Source organism: Pleurodeles waltl, unplaced genomic scaffold (assembly GCF_031143425.1).
Source record: "Pleurodeles waltl isolate 20211129_DDA unplaced genomic scaffold, aPleWal1.hap1.20221129 scaffold_67, whole genome shotgun sequence".
NCBI lineage: Eukaryota > Metazoa > Chordata > Amphibia > Caudata > Salamandridae > Pleurodeles > Pleurodeles waltl.
In genome coordinates, this window is record NW_027150384.1 from 1,491,761 (window position 1) to 1,509,279 (window position 17,519).

At 49.5% G+C, this 17,519-nt stretch overlaps 1 non-coding gene across 1 annotated transcript; it reads right to left on the bottom strand.

Moving 5' to 3' along the window:
* Window positions 1-6,495: 6,495 nt before the first annotated feature.
* On the bottom strand, window positions 6,496-6,578 carry TRNAL-CAG (transfer RNA leucine (anticodon CAG)). Its single transcript has one exon. It is a non-coding gene; the product is annotated as a tRNA-Leu (tRNA).
* Between the last annotated feature and the right edge of the window lie 10,941 nt (window positions 6,579-17,519).

Here is a 17,519-nt window from a genome sequence, read left to right on the forward strand (position 1 = left end):
GTGGCGCCCTGTGCGACATTGTTTGTTGCCGCCCCCCAGTGACCACCTCCGCCACGGATTCCCTCACTACTATCCATCACCACTCTCAGATGCATTTCATTAGTTTTTTAGCACCACTCATACCAGGAAACATCACTTACAATGTGATCAATGCAATGCAATGCCTTGACCACGCTGCCATTACCACAAATATGGGGCTAGCATGGATGCCATTACCACACATGTCTTTTCCATGCATATGCGTGGTTACAGCATAGAGAGCGGTCTAGCTGTCCGGGTGGAACAGGAAGAAGCAGAGGAGAGAGAGGTAAGTAGGGCTGTGGCCAGATTTAGGGTGGGAGGTTGGGTTCATTTTTAGGACAGGGTAGCGTCGGGGTAGTTTTTAGGACAGGGTGGGGGTAGGTTTTAGGGTACAGGGTGGGGGTCATGTAGTATTTAGGACAGAGCGGGGTAGGTTTTAGGGTTCCGAGGGGCAGGGGCGTCAAGGTAGTTTTTAGCGCAGTTCAGGGTAGGTTTTAGGGTTCAGAGTGTGGGGTGGGTAGTTTTTAGGACAGGGCAGAGTTGCTTTTAGGGCTCAGGGCGGGGGGGTTAGGGCTCAGGGCAGGGGCAGTTTTAACTGATTGGGCAGGGTGGAGTATGGTATCAGGTGTAAGGGGGCAGGGCGGGGAGAATTTACCACGCATGTTCCTTTACCAAACATTCTTTTACAGCGAAATTTGTTGTAAAGGCATGAGTAGTAAAGACACGGTCGATGTTAAGGCATGCATGATATACGCACGTGTTGTTCCATCATTCAGCCCTTATACCAGTCTAGGGTGTCAAAGCACTTTACATCACACAGACATTACGCAGAGACAATCATCATATATGTGTAAATCAATGTATATGAAATGTTACATAAGACAGAGGACGACAAGGTGTAGGTTCACAGGTCATCCGTACTGGTAGCAGGTATAGTTTAAGAGTGCTTTATCTGGAGAAGCGCAAACTCAGAATTTAAAACATAACACCATGGTTGGGGGCTCTCTTTAATAATAAGAATTGATTTGCGCTCAAATTAACTTGTTTTGCAACATTAAGTTAATGAAAAAGTGGGGGGAAATCATAACGCTCTAATCTATACCTTGATGTTTGCATGCAGCTCTTTGATGAGTTCATTGCTCACTGTTCTATATTCACTTTTAATTTATATATTGCAGGGGACAAAAAAGGAGCTCTCTGATGTAGAAAGCTGGCCCGGTGTGTGGTGAGTACCTATGGTATTATCACCTTATACCAGGTCCAGGTATGCCCTCCTAGTGAAGTGTAGACAGTGTCTGTAGCTGTGGATGAGCAGCCAAGACTTATCTAGGACACATGCAAAGATCATGCAATACCACTGCAGTCACACAGCACATGAAAGAAACACGTGTAACGAAAATTAAGGTTCCTTATTACAGTAACACAAAAACTAAAACACTAGATAGGCAATAATCGAATAGGATGTAAGTAGCACACTATTATATGTACAGTGGCAATCAGAAATTGCCATAAAAAGCAATAGAAAACAGTGAAAAGCAACAGGAAATACTGAAGGCCTAGAGGGGACCAGACCATGGGGGTCATTCCAACTTTGGCGGGCGGCGGAGGCCGCCCACCAAAGTTCCGCCGCCAGAAGACCGCACCGCGGTCAAAAGACCGCGGCGGTCATTCTGGCTTTCCCGCTGGGCTGGCGGGCGACCGCCAAAAGGCCGCCCGCCCGCCCAGCGGGAAAGCACCACCAACGAGGATGCCGGCTCCGAATGGAGCCGGCGGAGTTGCTGGTGTGCGACGGGTGCAGTTGCACCCGTCGCGATTTTCAGTGTCTGCCAAGCAGACACTGAAAATCAATGTGGGGCCCTGTTAGGGGGCCCCTGCAGTGCCCATGCCAGTGGCATGGGCACTGCAGGGGCCCCCAGGGGCCCCACGACACCCGTTCCCGCCAGCCTGGTTCTGGCGGTGAAAACCGCCAGAACCAGGCTGGCGGGAAGGGGGTCGGAATCCCCATGGCGGCGCTGCTTGCAGCGCCGCCGTGGAGGATTCACACGGGCAGCGGGAAACCGGCGGGAAACCGGCGGGAAACCGCCGGCTTCCCTTTTCTGACCGCGGCTTTACCGCCGCGGTCAGAATTGCCCTTGATGCACCGCCAGCCTGTTGGCGGTGCATCCTCCAACCCCGGCCCTGGCGGTCCATGACGGCCAGGGTCGGAATGACCCCCCATATACTTAAAAAGTGGAATGCGAAAGCTGGTTCCCCACGCAAGTAAGTGGAATCAGTTGAGGGGAGCTGCAGGAACTAGGAAACCCCAAAGGTAAGTACCAGAATGCCCCCCAGCGACCAGGAGAAAAGAGGTAAGCTACTGGTTTTTCCCCAACCCACCAAAAGGACTTCAGAGAAGGATATTGCAAAACGCAGGCAACACTGCAAGAAACTAGAGGTGGATCCTGGAAGAGGAAGACCTGGAAAAGAAGGGAACCAAATCCAGTTTACGTAGGAGTGTCCGGTTGTGGTAGGAGCCACTACCCACCCATCTGTGGATGCAGGAGTTGGTCGATGGGGAAACAAAGATGGTCAGCAATGCAGCACTGGAGCAGATGAAGAGTTACTAGGTGACGTCCCACGCCGGATGAAGAATTGCAGCCAGTCTGTTGTGTGGAAAACCTAACAGCAAGCCTTGGCAAAGGCAAATGTCGCAGTAGGACAAAAGTGGAGCTGCCAGGGACCAGCAAGGTCCAGGGGGACTCAACCCATGGAGGGGAGTCCCAGGTGACCCTCAGCAAGGCAGAGAGTCTGGAGAAGGAGAGGCAGCCACCACAGAAGACCTAAAGGCAAGGAGCCCACGAGCTGCAGAGAGGCCCACGGAGCACCCCTGAAGAGAGGTCCCACGTCACAGGCGAAGCACGTTGAGGACTGTGCTTCACAGAGAAGAGTGCTGGGGGCTGGGGCTACATGGAGCCTGAAGATCCCTTGGAGGAGATAACAACAGGCCTTGGTAGCTGCAAGAGACGCGGTGCATGGGGGTACTGTCCTGCATGGGAAGGCAAGGACCTACCTACTCCAAAGTTGGACAGCTGGTAGAGAAGACCAAGGAGACCACTCCAGACTATCACCCCTTATGAAGGATCCACGCAGCTCAGGAGGAGAGGAGATCCACGCACCCGGTCGTTGTTGCAGTGGGTGCCTGCGGATGCAGGTAAGTGACTCCTTCACTCCAAAAAATGTTCCTTCCTTCTTCTCATGCAGACTGAAGACTTGCTGCCCTCAGAGGAAGCACAGCCGGGCTAATGTTGCAGTTGCTGGAAGGAGCTGGAGAAACAATGTTGAAGGGTGAGGTCGCTGCTGGAGCTGCAGATTGTAGATTTCTGTGAAGTCCAGTTGCGGTTCCAGTGGCCAGAAGTCAAAGCAAACGTTGCAGAGGAGTCCTGCTGGAATCTTGCACATTGAATCTGAGGACCCATCCAAGAGGAAAACCCTAAATAGCCCAGAAAGGGGGATTGGTCACCTAGCAGGGTGACCACCTAGAAGAGGGCTGTGACGTCATCTGCCAGGCCACTCAGATGCTCACAGAGGCCTCTGCCCACCTTGGATTCAAGATGGCAGAATCAAGTGGCCACCTGGAGGAGCCCCAGGCACCACCCCTGGGGTGGTGATGGACAGGGGAGTGGTTACGCCCATTTCCATTGTCTAGTTTCGCACCAGAGTAGGGGCTGAGGTCCCTGAACTGGTACAGACTGGTTTATGCAAGGAGGGCACCAAATGTGCCCTTCAGAGCATATCATTAGCTTGGCGAGGCTACCCCTCCCAACCCTTGTAACACCTATTTCCAAATGGAGAGGGTGTTGCCTCCCTCTTCCAAAGGAAATCCTTTGTTCTGACTTCCTGGGCATGAGCTGCTCAAGCAGCAGAAGGAGGGCAGAAATCTGTCTGAGGGGTGGCAGCAGTGTGGGCAGCCCGTAAAACCCTAAAAAGCTGATAGGAGCAATGCTGGGGATCCTCTAAGGAGCCCCCAAAGTGCATGGAATCATACAAACAATACTGACAATAGGATTGGGGTATGATTCTGACATGTTTGTTACCAAACATGCCCAGGTTCGGAGTTACCATTATGTAGCTGGACATAGGTAGGGACCTATGTCCAGTACACGCGTAAAATGGCGTCCCCGCACTCACGAGATCCAGGAAAATGGAACTGGAGTTTGTGGGGGCACCTCCGCTCATGCAGGGGTGCCCTCACACACAGGTACTTTCACCCTGCCCTCTGGGCTAGGAGGGCCTACCAATGGGGTGACGTACAATGACCTGGTGCAGTGACCTGAAGTGAAAGTGTGCATGCACCTTTTCACGCAGGCTGCAATGGCAGGCCTGCAGATACAGTTATATGGGTTCCTATGGGTGGCATAATACATGCTGGAGCCCATGGGGGATCCTTTGTCCCCCAATGCCCTGGGTACCAAATACTAAGCACTTATAAGGGGCACCAATATGCCAAATGTGGGGTGTGTGTGGTCCAAGCAACCAAATTTAATGGGAGAGAGCACTGGGGTCCTGGTTAGCAGGATCCCAGTGAACACAGTCAAAACATACTGACAACAGGCAAAAAGTGGGGGTAACCATGTCAAAAAGTTGGTACTTTCCTGCATCTGACAAAAGCAGTAACCCAGTGACCTATTCACATTATATAGACTTTGTGATCTGCATGTAGATGTTCTTTGTAGCAGGCATAGTAACCCTGTACGTTATGATGATTCAAAACTCCGACTAGACAAAACTTCAATCTCTCTCCAGGAAGACCATTAATTATCTTGAGATTTTTATTGTTGCCTGAAAACTGTTGGTGGCAAGGAACACCCAGCAGGTGCTTTTAAAGTCACAATATACTTGCAAACACAGTGTCCCACCCTAAGTCAGCACCTGGTGCAGCGGCACCGGTTGCATCGCCCTAGAGCCGGCCCTGCTGCCTTACCTAGCCCTGTCCATCTCTCAGGCCATCTGGTTCTTCCTGGGACCCGTGCTGTGTGCTGGTCTCTCCGCCGTCTATCCAGCAGTGCCAGGCTCTGTTCCACCACAGCCTGTGAAGTCCTGTAAAGCCTGTGAGCTGCCACAGTGCTGGCTTCGCATCCACAGGCCATTGGCAGGAAATGAGATTTACAGACGGCCCTTGGCCTTTAGAGCGGGCTTTCACAAATACCAGGAAGGCTGAGGGAGAGACAGGGGACCGAAATGTTGGGGGGACAGGATGTCAACTTAGGGGACAATAATTAGCACTGGGGCAGGCAAGCTGGAGACAGAGGAGAGAAGAGAGTGAGAGAGAGGCGACAGAAACGAGGGCCCTTACAAACACTGGCGCACAGGGTGCCACTAGCGCGCTAAAGCCTGCCCGGCTCATATCTCACAGTAACTCAACAATGCTGTTTTTAGAAAGGGAGGTACTCTGCAACACAGCACTGGACTTAAAAAGAAAGGGAGTTACTTGGCAATACTTTATTGAATTACCCAAACCTCCTTACCTTCTCAAATCTTGCTGCTGTCTTCAGGGATAGATTTTCAAGGGAAGGGAAGGGAAGGGCTCAGGAGGGCCGGGATGCAGACAGCAATCAACAAAGGGCCTCTCCTCTCCCTCTGCTCTCAGAAGTGCAGACTGCAGGCAGCTGTGGCAGCAAGGTGAGAAAGAATCCCTTGTGCTGCAGCACAACAAAAGGGCAGAGGGCGAGTGTCCTGGGGGCAGGTCACAGGCCAAGTGCAGGGCCAGTGTAGGGAGCGCTTTCAAGTGCTAATGGCCCTGCGAATTACAGAAGAGAAGGGAAAATCCTTCTGTCCCATAGTCCCCCCCACCCTTGTCCTCCGTGTCCCCCCCACTCCAACATCTGGGGGGGACAAATCCCCCGCGTCCCCCACACTTCCTACGCCCCTGAGCGTGAGATCACTCCCTGTGACATTCGCGCAGGCACTTATGTGAAGTCGTTTCAGGTGATCTATGGTAATCAGTCCCCTGCTTTGTTCAGGACCTGCGGCCTGCACAGCACGTCTAAGGTGTGTCCGCTTCACGTCAGTTCCAGTGATAGATCACCCGCGGTCACTCAGTCCGGACTATGCAGTGAGAGGGACCTTTCGGTGAAGTATTTTATCATCGAGCGCCATCTTGTGGCTGGTCAGGGACATGATCATGAAGGGAGCTGACGGGGTGTGATGTGAATGGCGCCAACTTTGTAAAACAAAAAAAACCACCAACATGTGAAGGGTAAATAAAGGAAATTCGAAATCTTACCGTGAAGTTTGGTTTCCTTGGGGGCAAATGACGCACTGTACACGTTTTTACATATATGGCAAAAAAATCGGAAAAAGCAACTTTTGTTTAAAAAGATTTTATAGCTTCGTCAATGGAGATTAAAAGTTCTGCTACTGGTTTCACGTTGCTAGTATTTGTTAATGCAAAGTTTGTTTTGCTAAAACAAAGAAAACGTTTTAATCAAAAGGTGATGTCAGAAGTGGGATTCGAACCCACGCCTCCAGAGGAGACTGCGACCTGAACGCAGCGCCTTAGACCACTCGGCAATCCTGACACACATCAACTATTCACCAAGATCACTAATACTGACATGACAGTGTCTGTTGATTCTTGGGTGACATCTGTATGTTATGGCACTTCAAAATATAATTGAACCCTGGGATACCAACGGGGCTGCCTTTCTTCCAAATAAAATGCAAGATATTTGTTTACATTTTCTTACTCTGGAGCAGCCAAGCGGTGGGAGGGGAAAAATAATTCCCTCAGGATTGGCACCCCAGGTGGCATACCTAGGTGAGGCACGCCTGCCAATCACTTTACATTCCATTCTGTCCTGACTGACCCATTCCCCCAGGTCCTCGAAGAACAGGTTCTTAGATGATGCTCTCGGATATCAGGTGCCATGTCTTGTGCAAACACACTGACACCTGACGTCACCAGTCAGGCATCAACACACACACATCTCACTCGAGCCAGGCCCAGCCTATGTGGCCCATTTAAAGAAAGCTTGGCGCGCTTGGCCTCTGTTTTCACGGTACCACAAATCATAAGTTGCTGAAACACCTGTGCCATGCACTGCTCCTCACCCCCTGCCCAGGGGCAGTTCCTCCCTTAGGGCAGAAGAACATCATCCCCCCTGATGACAGCGCAATAACCATGAAAAATAAAACTGTAATGAAGAGATTTCATTGCCATTTAATTTTTTATTTCAGCTGAGCTGAGCGACAGCGCTGGGCGGGGCTATAGCTGCTGATTGGCTGCAGGGAGCAACGCTGCTGGCTGCTCCAGTTTACACTGCGCATGTCACTTTGGTCGACTGTCTTGCAACGGTCAGCCTGATATGCACAGTTTAAACCTCTCTACTCAGCTCTCTTAGACAGCTGGGTGGAGAGCAGGCCCAGGCCAAAGCAGCCCGCTTCAACCTATCCTGGCACTTCCCTCATGCTGCTAACATTATCAGCAGCATGAGAGCAGCATTGGGATTTGCGGAGGGGAGTCGGCTGAGACTCCAGGAGGACTCGCGCTGACTGCATCCAAGAAGAAACATGGGGCGAAGGACAAGGAAGAGTGGGTAAGTACTGTTTTTATTCATTTTTATTATTTCCGGTCTTGCGCTTTAACAAACAACTATTACTTTGTGATGAGCTTAAGGGGTTAGTAGCAGTGCTTTGGTCTCCCTTTCTCTGTATAACAGGGACGTGCAGAGAGGTAGAATTCTGAATATCCTAGAGGACTGAGGGGCAAGAGAGCCGTGGCTGGACGCAGCGCTATTGTTCGTGTGGAAGTGATAATTTTAGATCCCAAGTGCACATCCTAACTTTGGGGCACCTGTAGGAAAGTACCATCTTGCCTGGCATGTTACCCCCATATTTCACTGTATATATGTTGTTTTAGTCTATGTGTCACTGGGAACCTGCCAGGCAGGGCCTCAGTACTCATAAGTATGTGCCCTGTATGTGTTCCCTGTGTGATGGCTAACTGTCTCACTGAGGCTCTGCTAACCAGAACCTCAGTGGTTATGCTCTCTCTGCTTTCCAAATTGTCACTAACAGGCTAGTGACCAATTTCACCAATTCACATTGGCATACTGGTACACCCATATAATTTGCTAGTATATGGTACTGAGGTACCCAGGGTATTGGGGTTCCAGGAGATCTCTATGGGCTGCAGCATTTCTTTTGCCACCCATAGGGAGGTCTGACAATTCTTACACAGGCCTGCCAGTGCAGCCTGAGTGAAATAACATCCACGTTATTTCACAGCCATTTACCACTGCACTTAAGTAACTTATAAGTCACCTATATGTCTAACCTTCACCTGGTGAAGGTTGGGTGCAAAGTTACTTAGTGTGTGGGCACCCTGGCACTAGCCAAGGTGCCCCCACATCGTTCAGGGCAAATTCCTCGGACTTTGTGAGTGCGGGGACACCATTACACACGTGCACTATACATATGTCACAACATATGTATAGCGTCACAATGGTAACTCCGAACATGGCCATGTAACATGTCTAAGATCATGGAATTGTCACCCCAATGCCATTCTGGCATTGGGGAGACAATTCCATGATCCCCCGAGTCTCTAGCACAGAACCCGGGTACTGCCAAACTGCCTTTCCGGGGTCTCCACTGCAGCTGCTGCTGCTGCCAACCCCTCAGACAGTTTTCTGCCCTCCTGGGGTCCAGGCAGCCCTGGCCCAGGAAGGCAGAACAAAGGATTTCCTCTGAGAGAGGGTGTAACACCCTCTCCCTTTGGAAATAGGTGTGATGGCTGGGGAGGAGTAGCCTCCCCCAGCCTCTGGAAATGCTTTGATGGGCACAGATGCTGCCCATCTCTGCATAAGCCAGTCTACACTGGTTCAGGGATCCCCCAGCCCTGCTCTGGCGCGAAACTGGACATAGGAAAGGGGAGTGACCACTCCCCTGACCTGCACCTCCCAGGGGAGGTGCCCAGAGCTCCTCCAGTGTGCCCCAGACCTCTGCCATCTTGGATTCAGAGGTGTTGCTGGCACACTGGACTGCTCTGAGTGGCCAGTGCCAGCAGGTGACGTCAGAGACTCCTTCTGATAGGCTCTTACCTCTCTTAGTAGCCAATCCTCCTTCCTAGGCTCCTTTTCTGGCTATTTAGGGTCTCTGCTTTGGGGAATTCTTTAGATAACGAGTGCAAGAGCTCACCAGAGTTCCTCTGCATCTCCCTCTTCACCTTCTGCCAAAGGATCGACCGCTGACTGCTCAGGACGCCTGCAAAACCGCAGCAAAGTAGCAAGACGACTACTAGCAACCTTGTATCGCTTCATCCTGCCGGCTTTCTCGACCGTTTCCAGGTGGTGCATGCTCTGGGGGTAGCCTGCCTCCTTCTTGCACCAGGAGCTCTGAAGAAATCTCCCATGGGTCAACGGAATCTTCCCCCTGCAACCGCAGGCAACAAAACACTGCGTCACCGGTCCTCTGGGTCCCCTCTCAGCACGACGAGCGTGGTCCCTCGAACTCAGCAACTCTGTCCAAGTGACTCCCACAGTCCAGTGACTCTTCAGTCCAAGTTTGGTGGAGGTAAGTCCTTGCCTCCCCACGCTAGACTGCATTGCTGGGTACCGCGTGATTTGCAGCTGCTCTGGCTCCTGTGCACTCTTCCAGGATTTCCTTCGTGCACAGCCAAGCCTGTGTCCCCGACACTCTAACCTGCAGTGCACAACCTTCTGAGTTGTCCCTCAGCATCGTGGGACTCCCTTTTGTGACTTTGCGTGGACTCCAGTTCACTCTTCTTCCAAGTGCCTGTTCCGGTACTTCTGCGGGTGCTGCCTGCTTCTGTGAGGGCTCCTTGACTTGCTGGGCACCCCCTCTGTCTCCTCATCCAAGTGGAGACATCCTGGTCCCTCCTGGGCCGCAGCAGCAACCAAAAACCCTAACTGCGACCCTTGCAGCTAGCAAGGCTTGTTTGCAGTCTTTCTGCGTGGGAACACCTCTGCAAGCTTCTTCACGACGTGGGACATCTATCCTCCAAAGGGAAAGTTCCTAGTCCTCTTCGTTCTTGCAAAACACCAAGCTTCTTCCATCCAGTGGCAGCTTCCTTGCACCGTCAGCTGGCATTTCCTGTGCTCCTGCCCACTCTCGACACTGTCGCGACTCTTGGACTTGGTCCCCTTGTCTTACAGGTACTCAGGTCCGGAAATCCACTGTTGTTGCATTGCTGGTGTTTGTTTTCCTTGCAGAATCCCCCTATCACGACTTCTGTGCTCTCTGGGGGTTGTAGGTGCAATTTACACCTACCTTTCAGGGTCTTGGGGTGGGCTATTTTTCTAACCCTCACTGTTTTCTTACAGTCCCAGCGACCCTCTACAAGCTCACATAGGTTTGGGGTCCATTTGTGGTTTGCATTCCACTTTTGGAGTATATGGTTTGTGTTGCTCCTATACCTATGTGCTCCTATTGCAATCTACTGTAACTTTACATTGCTTGCATTACTTCCTTTTGCTATTACCTGCATAATTTTGGTTTGTGTACATGTATCTTGTGTACATAACTTATCCTCATACTGAGGGTACTCACTGAGATACTTTTGGCATATTGTCATAAAAATAAAGTACCTTTATTTTTAGTATATCTGTGTATTGTGTTTCTTATGATATTGTGCATATGACACCAGTGGTATAGAAGGAGCTTTACATGTCTCCTAGTTCAGCCTAAGCTGCTTTGCCATAGCTACCTTCTATCAGCCTACGCTGCTAGAAACACCTCTTCTACACTAATAAGGGATAACTGGACCTGGCACAAGGTGTAAGTACCTATGGTACCCACTACAAGCCAGGCCAGCCTCCTACATTGGTTGTGCAGCGGTGGGATAAGTACTTGTAACTACTTACCACTTTGTCATTGTGTACTTTTCATAAAAGAATAATATACAAAACAAGTTCAGTGTATGTACACCTAACCAAAAAGTTTTGCTTTCTTCTCTTACACTTTCTACTAATTGCTGAAAAGTACTCCAAAACTTCTAAAAAGTTGTAAAACGTTTGAAAAAGTGTTTTTTTCTGTTCTTTTAAAAGTCCTGAAACTTTTTCTCTCTTCTCACTGTCTCTAAACATTCTTCTATCATGTCTGATGTAGGAACTGCTCTTAAAATGGTCAATACAACTTCTGACAATTTAAACTTCAAGAGCCCAGGGAGTCTCTGCATCGATAGAGGTTTAGTGATAGGAAAGAACCCTTCAAGAGAATTTGTATTTAACATGCTCATTGAGAATGATAAGTCCCTAGCAGGCACTTCAACTGAGAAGTTAGTAGATAGCTCCCATTCTGACTCAGGGGAACCCCTTGAGGGAGGTGTGGAGGGTTCTATTCCAAATCTGCCCCTCAGTAGACCTCAGAGCAATGCTGGTAGTAATAGAAGCTCCCATCATAGTAGGGATGTTTTTTTTCCTGGAGGCCAGGTTGTTAGAGTCCAAACTGTTAGGGACAGATCTCCTTCTGTTGTTTCCAATTTGTCCTCAGTGTCCAAGCATTCCCAATCCACCCACCCTGAAGACAACATGTTAGAAAGGGAACTCAAAAAGTTGAGAGTGGAAGAGACCAGACTGAAGCTTAAACAGCAACAGCTGGCTCTAGACAGGGAATCCCTAGACCTGGAGAAGGACAGAGATTGGGGTTAGGACCCCATGGTGGCAGCAGCAGTATTCCTGATAGTAATCCTGTGAGAGAGCATGATTCCAGGAATCTGCACACGATAGTTCCCCCTTACAAGGAGGGGGAATGACATTAACAAGTGGTTTGCTGCACTTGAGAGGGCCTTTATGTTACAGGGGGTCCCTCAAAGGCAGTGGGATGCTAGATTGTGGCTATCTTTCAATGTAAAGGGTGGGGATAGGCTCCTTACTGTTAGAGAAAGTGATGCTAACAATTTTGCAGTTTTGAAGGATGCACTCTTGGATGGATTTGGCTTAACCACTGAACAATACAGGATTAAGTTCAGAGACACCAGAAAAGAGTCTTCACAAGACTGGATAGACTTTGTTGACTGTTCAGTGAAGGCCTTGGAGGGGTGGTTACATGGCAGTAATGCTTCTGACTATGAAAGCCTATATAATCTTATTCTGAAAGAGCATATTCTGAATAACTGTGTGTCTGACTTGTTACACCAATATCTAGTGGACTCAGATCTGACCTCTCCCCAAGAATTGGGAAAGAAGGCAGACAAATGGGCCAGAACAAGAGTGAACAGGAACGTTCATACAGGGGGTGACAAGGAAGGCAAGAAGAAGGATGGTAAGTCTTCTGACAAGGGTGGGGACAAATCTAAAAATTAGTCTTCATCAGGCCCACAAAAATCCTCTGGTGGGGGTGGTGGGCCCAAATCCTCTTCAAATCAAGTTAAAAAGCCTTGGTGTTATTTGTGTAAAGTCAAAGGCCATTGGACATCTGATGCCAGTTGTCCAAAGAAAAACACCAAACCTCCCACTACCACAACCCCTACTGCAAACTCTAGTGTCCCTAGTAATAGCAGTGGTGGTGGGAGCAAACCTACTAATAGCCAATCCAAGGGAGAAGCTGGGCTCACTTTTGGTAATTTAGTTGGGGTTGGTCTTGTTAGGGAGACCACAGAGGCTGTGTTAGTCTCTGAAGGTGCCATTGATTTGGCCACCTTGGTTGCTTGTCACCTTAATATGGATAAGTATAAGCAACTTCCCCTAATAAATGGTGTTGAGGTTCAGGCCTACAGGGACACAGGTGCCAGTGTTACCATGGTAATAGAGAAACTGGTACACCCTGAACAACACCTACTTGGTCACCAATACCAAGTGACAGACGCTCATAACAACACTCTTAGCCACCCCATGGCTGTTGTGAATCCCAAATTGGGGGGGGGGGTTTACTGGCCCAAAGAAAGTTGTGGTTGCTTTAGATTTACCTATAGACTGTCTACTAGGAAATGATTTAGAGACATCAGCTTGGGCAGAAGTGGAGTTGGAGGCTCATGCAGCAATGCTGGGCATTACTGGGCATATTTTTGCTTTGAGAAGGGCTCAGGCCAAAAAGCAAAAAGGGCAGGATAACTTGGATCCTGGAACAATGGACCAAGTGTTCCCTAAAGCTAGGGGTAGCAAGGGTAAATCCCTACCCACTATCCCTCCCTCTACTGATGATTCTCCTTCTGAGGAAGAATAATTTCCTCCCTGTGCAGAACCTTCACCAGATGAGCTGGCAGCAGACACTGCTGAGCTTTTGGGTGGAGGGGGGCCTGCCAGGGAAGAGCTGAGTGTGGCACAGCAATCCTGTCCCACATTAGAGGGTCTCAGACAGCAAGCTGTCAAGCAGAAAAATGGGGATGTCAGTGACTCACATAGAGTTTACTGAGAGGACAACCTCTTGTAGACAGAGGCAAGGGACCCAAAACCTAGAGCAGCCAGGAGATTTGTCATTCCCCTGCAGTACAGAGAGTTCCTCCTAACTCTGGCACATGTCATTCCTTTGGCTGGGCATTTGGGCCAGATCATAACATGGGAAAGGCTTGCCCCCCTGTTTCACTGGCCTAGGATGTCAGAGGACACAAAAGATTTTTGTAAGTCTTGCGTGACCTGCCAAGCCAGTGGCAAGACTGGTGGCACACCAAAGGCTCCCCTTATTCCACTACCTGTGGTTGGGGTTCCCTTTGAAAGGGTAGGGGCTGACATAGTTGGCCCCCTTGACCTTCCTACTGCTTCAGGCAATAGGTTTATCTTGGTGGTTGTGGACCATGCCACAAGATATCCTGAAGCTATTCCTCTAAGGACCACTACAGCACCTGCAGTGGCAAAAGCCCTCCTGGGAATCTTTTCCAGGGTGGGTTTCCCAAAAGAGGTTGTATCAGACAGGGGTAGCAACTTTATGTCTGCATACTTGAAAGCTATGTGGAAGGAATGTGGTGTAACATACAAATTCACCACACCTTATCATCCACAAACTAATGGACTGGTAGAGAGGTTTAATAAAACTCTCAAAGGAATGATAATGGGACTCCCTGAAAAACTCAGGAGGAGATGGGATGTCCTGTTACCTTGCCCCCTTTTTGCTTACAGGGAGGTACCCCAGAAAGGAGTGGGCTTCAGCCCGTTTGAACTCCTATTTGGGCACCCTGTAAGAGGTCCCCGAACACTTGTGAAGGAGGGTTGGGAACAACCTTTAAAAGCTCCCAAACAAGACATAGTGGACTATGTACTTGGCCTAAGATCCAGAATGGCTGAGTACATGAAAAAGGCCAGTAAAAACCTTCAGGCCAGCCAAGAGCTCCAAAAGCAATGGCATGACCAGAAGGCTGTTCTGATTCAGTACCAACCAGGACAGAAGGTGTGGGTATTGGAGCCTGTGGCCCCAAGAACACTCACTGCACCCCACTGCACCTACACCAAGGGAGACAACCCCAGACATGAGCATCAACTGCAAAAAACTACTCCCCACTGCACACCACTGCACCTATGCCAAGGGAGAAAACCCCAGGTATGAGCATCAACTGCAAACAACTACTCCCCACAGCACCTAAGCCAAGGGAGACAACCCCAGACATGAGCATCAACTGCAAACAACTACTCCTACTGCACCTATGCCAAGGGATACAACCCCAGACATCTGCATCAACTGCAAAAAACTACTCCCCACTGCACCTACGCCAAGGGAGACAACGGCAGACATCTGCATCAACTGCAAGAAACTACTCCCCACTGCACCTACGCCAAGGGAGACAACCCCAGAGATGAGCATCAACTGCAAACAACTACTCCTCACTGCACCTACGCCAAGGGAGACAACCCCAGACATGAGCGTCAACTGCAAAAAACTACTCCCCACTGCACCTAAGCCAAGGGAGACAACCGCAGACATGAGCGTCAACTGCAAACAACTACTCTTAACTGCACCTAAGCCAAGGGAGACAACTCCAGACATGAGTATCAACTGCAAACAACTACGCCCCACTGCACCCCACTGCACCTACGCCAAGGGAGACAACCCCAGACATGAGCGTCAACTGCAAACAACTACTCCCCACTGCACCTACGCCAAGGGAGACAGCCCCAGACATGAGCATCAACTGCAAACAACTACTCCTACTGCACCTACGCCAAGGGATACTACGCCAGACATCTGCATCAACTGCAAAAAACTACTCTCCAATGCACATACGCCAAGGGAGACAACCCCAGACATGAGCGTCATCTGCAAACAACTACTCCCCACTGCACCTACACCAAGGGAGACAACCCCAGACATGAGCATCAACTGCAAACAACTACTCCCCACTGCACCTAAGCCAAGGGAGACAACCCCAGACATGAGCATCAACTGCAAACAACTACTCCCAACTGCACCTACGCCAAGGGATACAACCCCAGACATGAACATCAACTGCAAACAACTACTCCCCACTGCACCCCACTGCACCTACTCCAAGGGAGGCAACCCCAGACATGAGCATCAACTGCAAACAACTAGTCCCCACTGCACCTACGCCAAGGGATACAACTCCAGACATCTGCATCAACTGCAAAAAACTACTCCCCACTGCACATACGCCAAGGGAGACAACCCCAGACATGAGCATCAACTGCAAAAAACTACTCACTGCACCTACGCCAAGGGAGACAACCCCAGACATGAGCATCAACTGCAAAAAATGACTCCCCACTGCACCTACGCCAGGGAGACAACCTCAGACATCAGCATCAACTACAAACAACTACTCCTCACTGCACCTACGCCAAGGGAGACAACTCCAGACATGAGCATCAGCTACTTATGGTGATCAAAAGCTGCAGAATGTTGAACTGCACTGATTTGCACAGGTAGCCCTTAAATTGGAGAAAATCTGGGGTTTGCATAAACTGCCCCACAAAGTCAAAACAGCCAATGGCCCAACTTTCCAGGGCACTGATATTGCTGAATACTTATAGATCCAAACATTTACCACTTCTGGTGGAAAGGCTTCAGCACATGCAGCAGCACAGAGGCAGCCACCATACACATCATAGACAATACCCTTGTGACCAGAGATGAAGATGACCTTGCCTCCTCATATTTCTGGACATCCCAGCCGCCTTCAACACTGTCTACCACTCAACCATCGCCCACACTCTGAAGCCTTGAATAAGATTCACTAGCAATGTGCTTTCCTGGTTCTCCTCCTACCTTTCCAACCAACACCCGTGTGTTCACAGGCACACCTGCAGGTCACAGAAGATCCCTATCACCGGCAGAGTCCCGCAACATACCATACAGTCGCTGTCATTTTAAACCTGTACATGGCACTCCTTGAGGCTCTACTCACTGATAACAGCATCAGAAGTAACCTATATGCAAACAATACACAACTCTAGCTGAAAGTCTGCTCTGTTCCAGAAATCCACTGTTTCACACACTGACTGCACCTCATCTATACCTGGAGGTCCAGAATGTATCTGGAGCTGAACCCCACCAAGACAGAATTTCTGTTATTTGCAAAAATAGCTAACACAGAATAGTACAAATTTGGCTCAATAACATGAAGCTTGACAGCTTCAAATGCCATCTTACACTCAATGTTAAGTCAGATATGGTCTGGTACCAGCTTTCTCTACTGAAGAAAGTGAAAACAGCTCTCCCAGAAAGTAATTTCAGAACTCCAATGTTAGCCCTTGTACTCTTGTATCTGGAAGAGGAAACACCCTGCTCAGGGCCTCTCAGATAACACTCTGCTCCTGCCTACCCCACAAGGGCATCCAAGAGGCCACAAGACATCTCATCCAGGCTCTGAAGAAAAATCATGACATGACCCCCATCATCATTGATCTCCACTGTATCCTCTTTCTGGCCTGGACCATCTTCAAAACCAGTTGCATCAATTACAAAGCATTGCGATCAGCACCCCAGTCTTTCTGGCTGAGAAACTCACCATCTCTGGCGGTTCTTGGCACGCCCACAGCCAGGACACCATCAGACTGCAGACAAATCAGTGTAAGGATGTAAAAAATAAGATAACCAGCCTTTTCCATCTATGCACCCAGGATCTGCAACATACATCTGTGTCAATGTGGATCCCCTCAACCATGCTCTGATTCCAGAAATGGTTGAAGACGCACCTCTTTAAATAATACAACCTCAGGATGCGGTAACAGTCCACAAAACAGCTACCTCTCAATCAACTGTTGGCTATGTCCTTGCAGTTACTGCAGTACAACGCTCCACTGTCTTTGGCAGATTAATGATTTGCACATACTACATACTTAATGATTTGCACATACTACATACATACACACAAGGCTAGTCCAAACTCTCAAGAAGACAATGAGAACCAGAGTAGAACAACAGGAAGAGCTGGAGCTTTTTGTGCATGTGACACAATCCCCCCTTGCTGCTCTCCTTGGTGTGCTCCTACCTCTGTGCTGAATAACTAAGCACTCAGAGACACCATTCCCACCACTGAAGGATGGCTACTGATTACAACCCTTCCTCAAGTCTGGGAACAAAGAATGTGAAATAAAATAAAAAGCTGTATC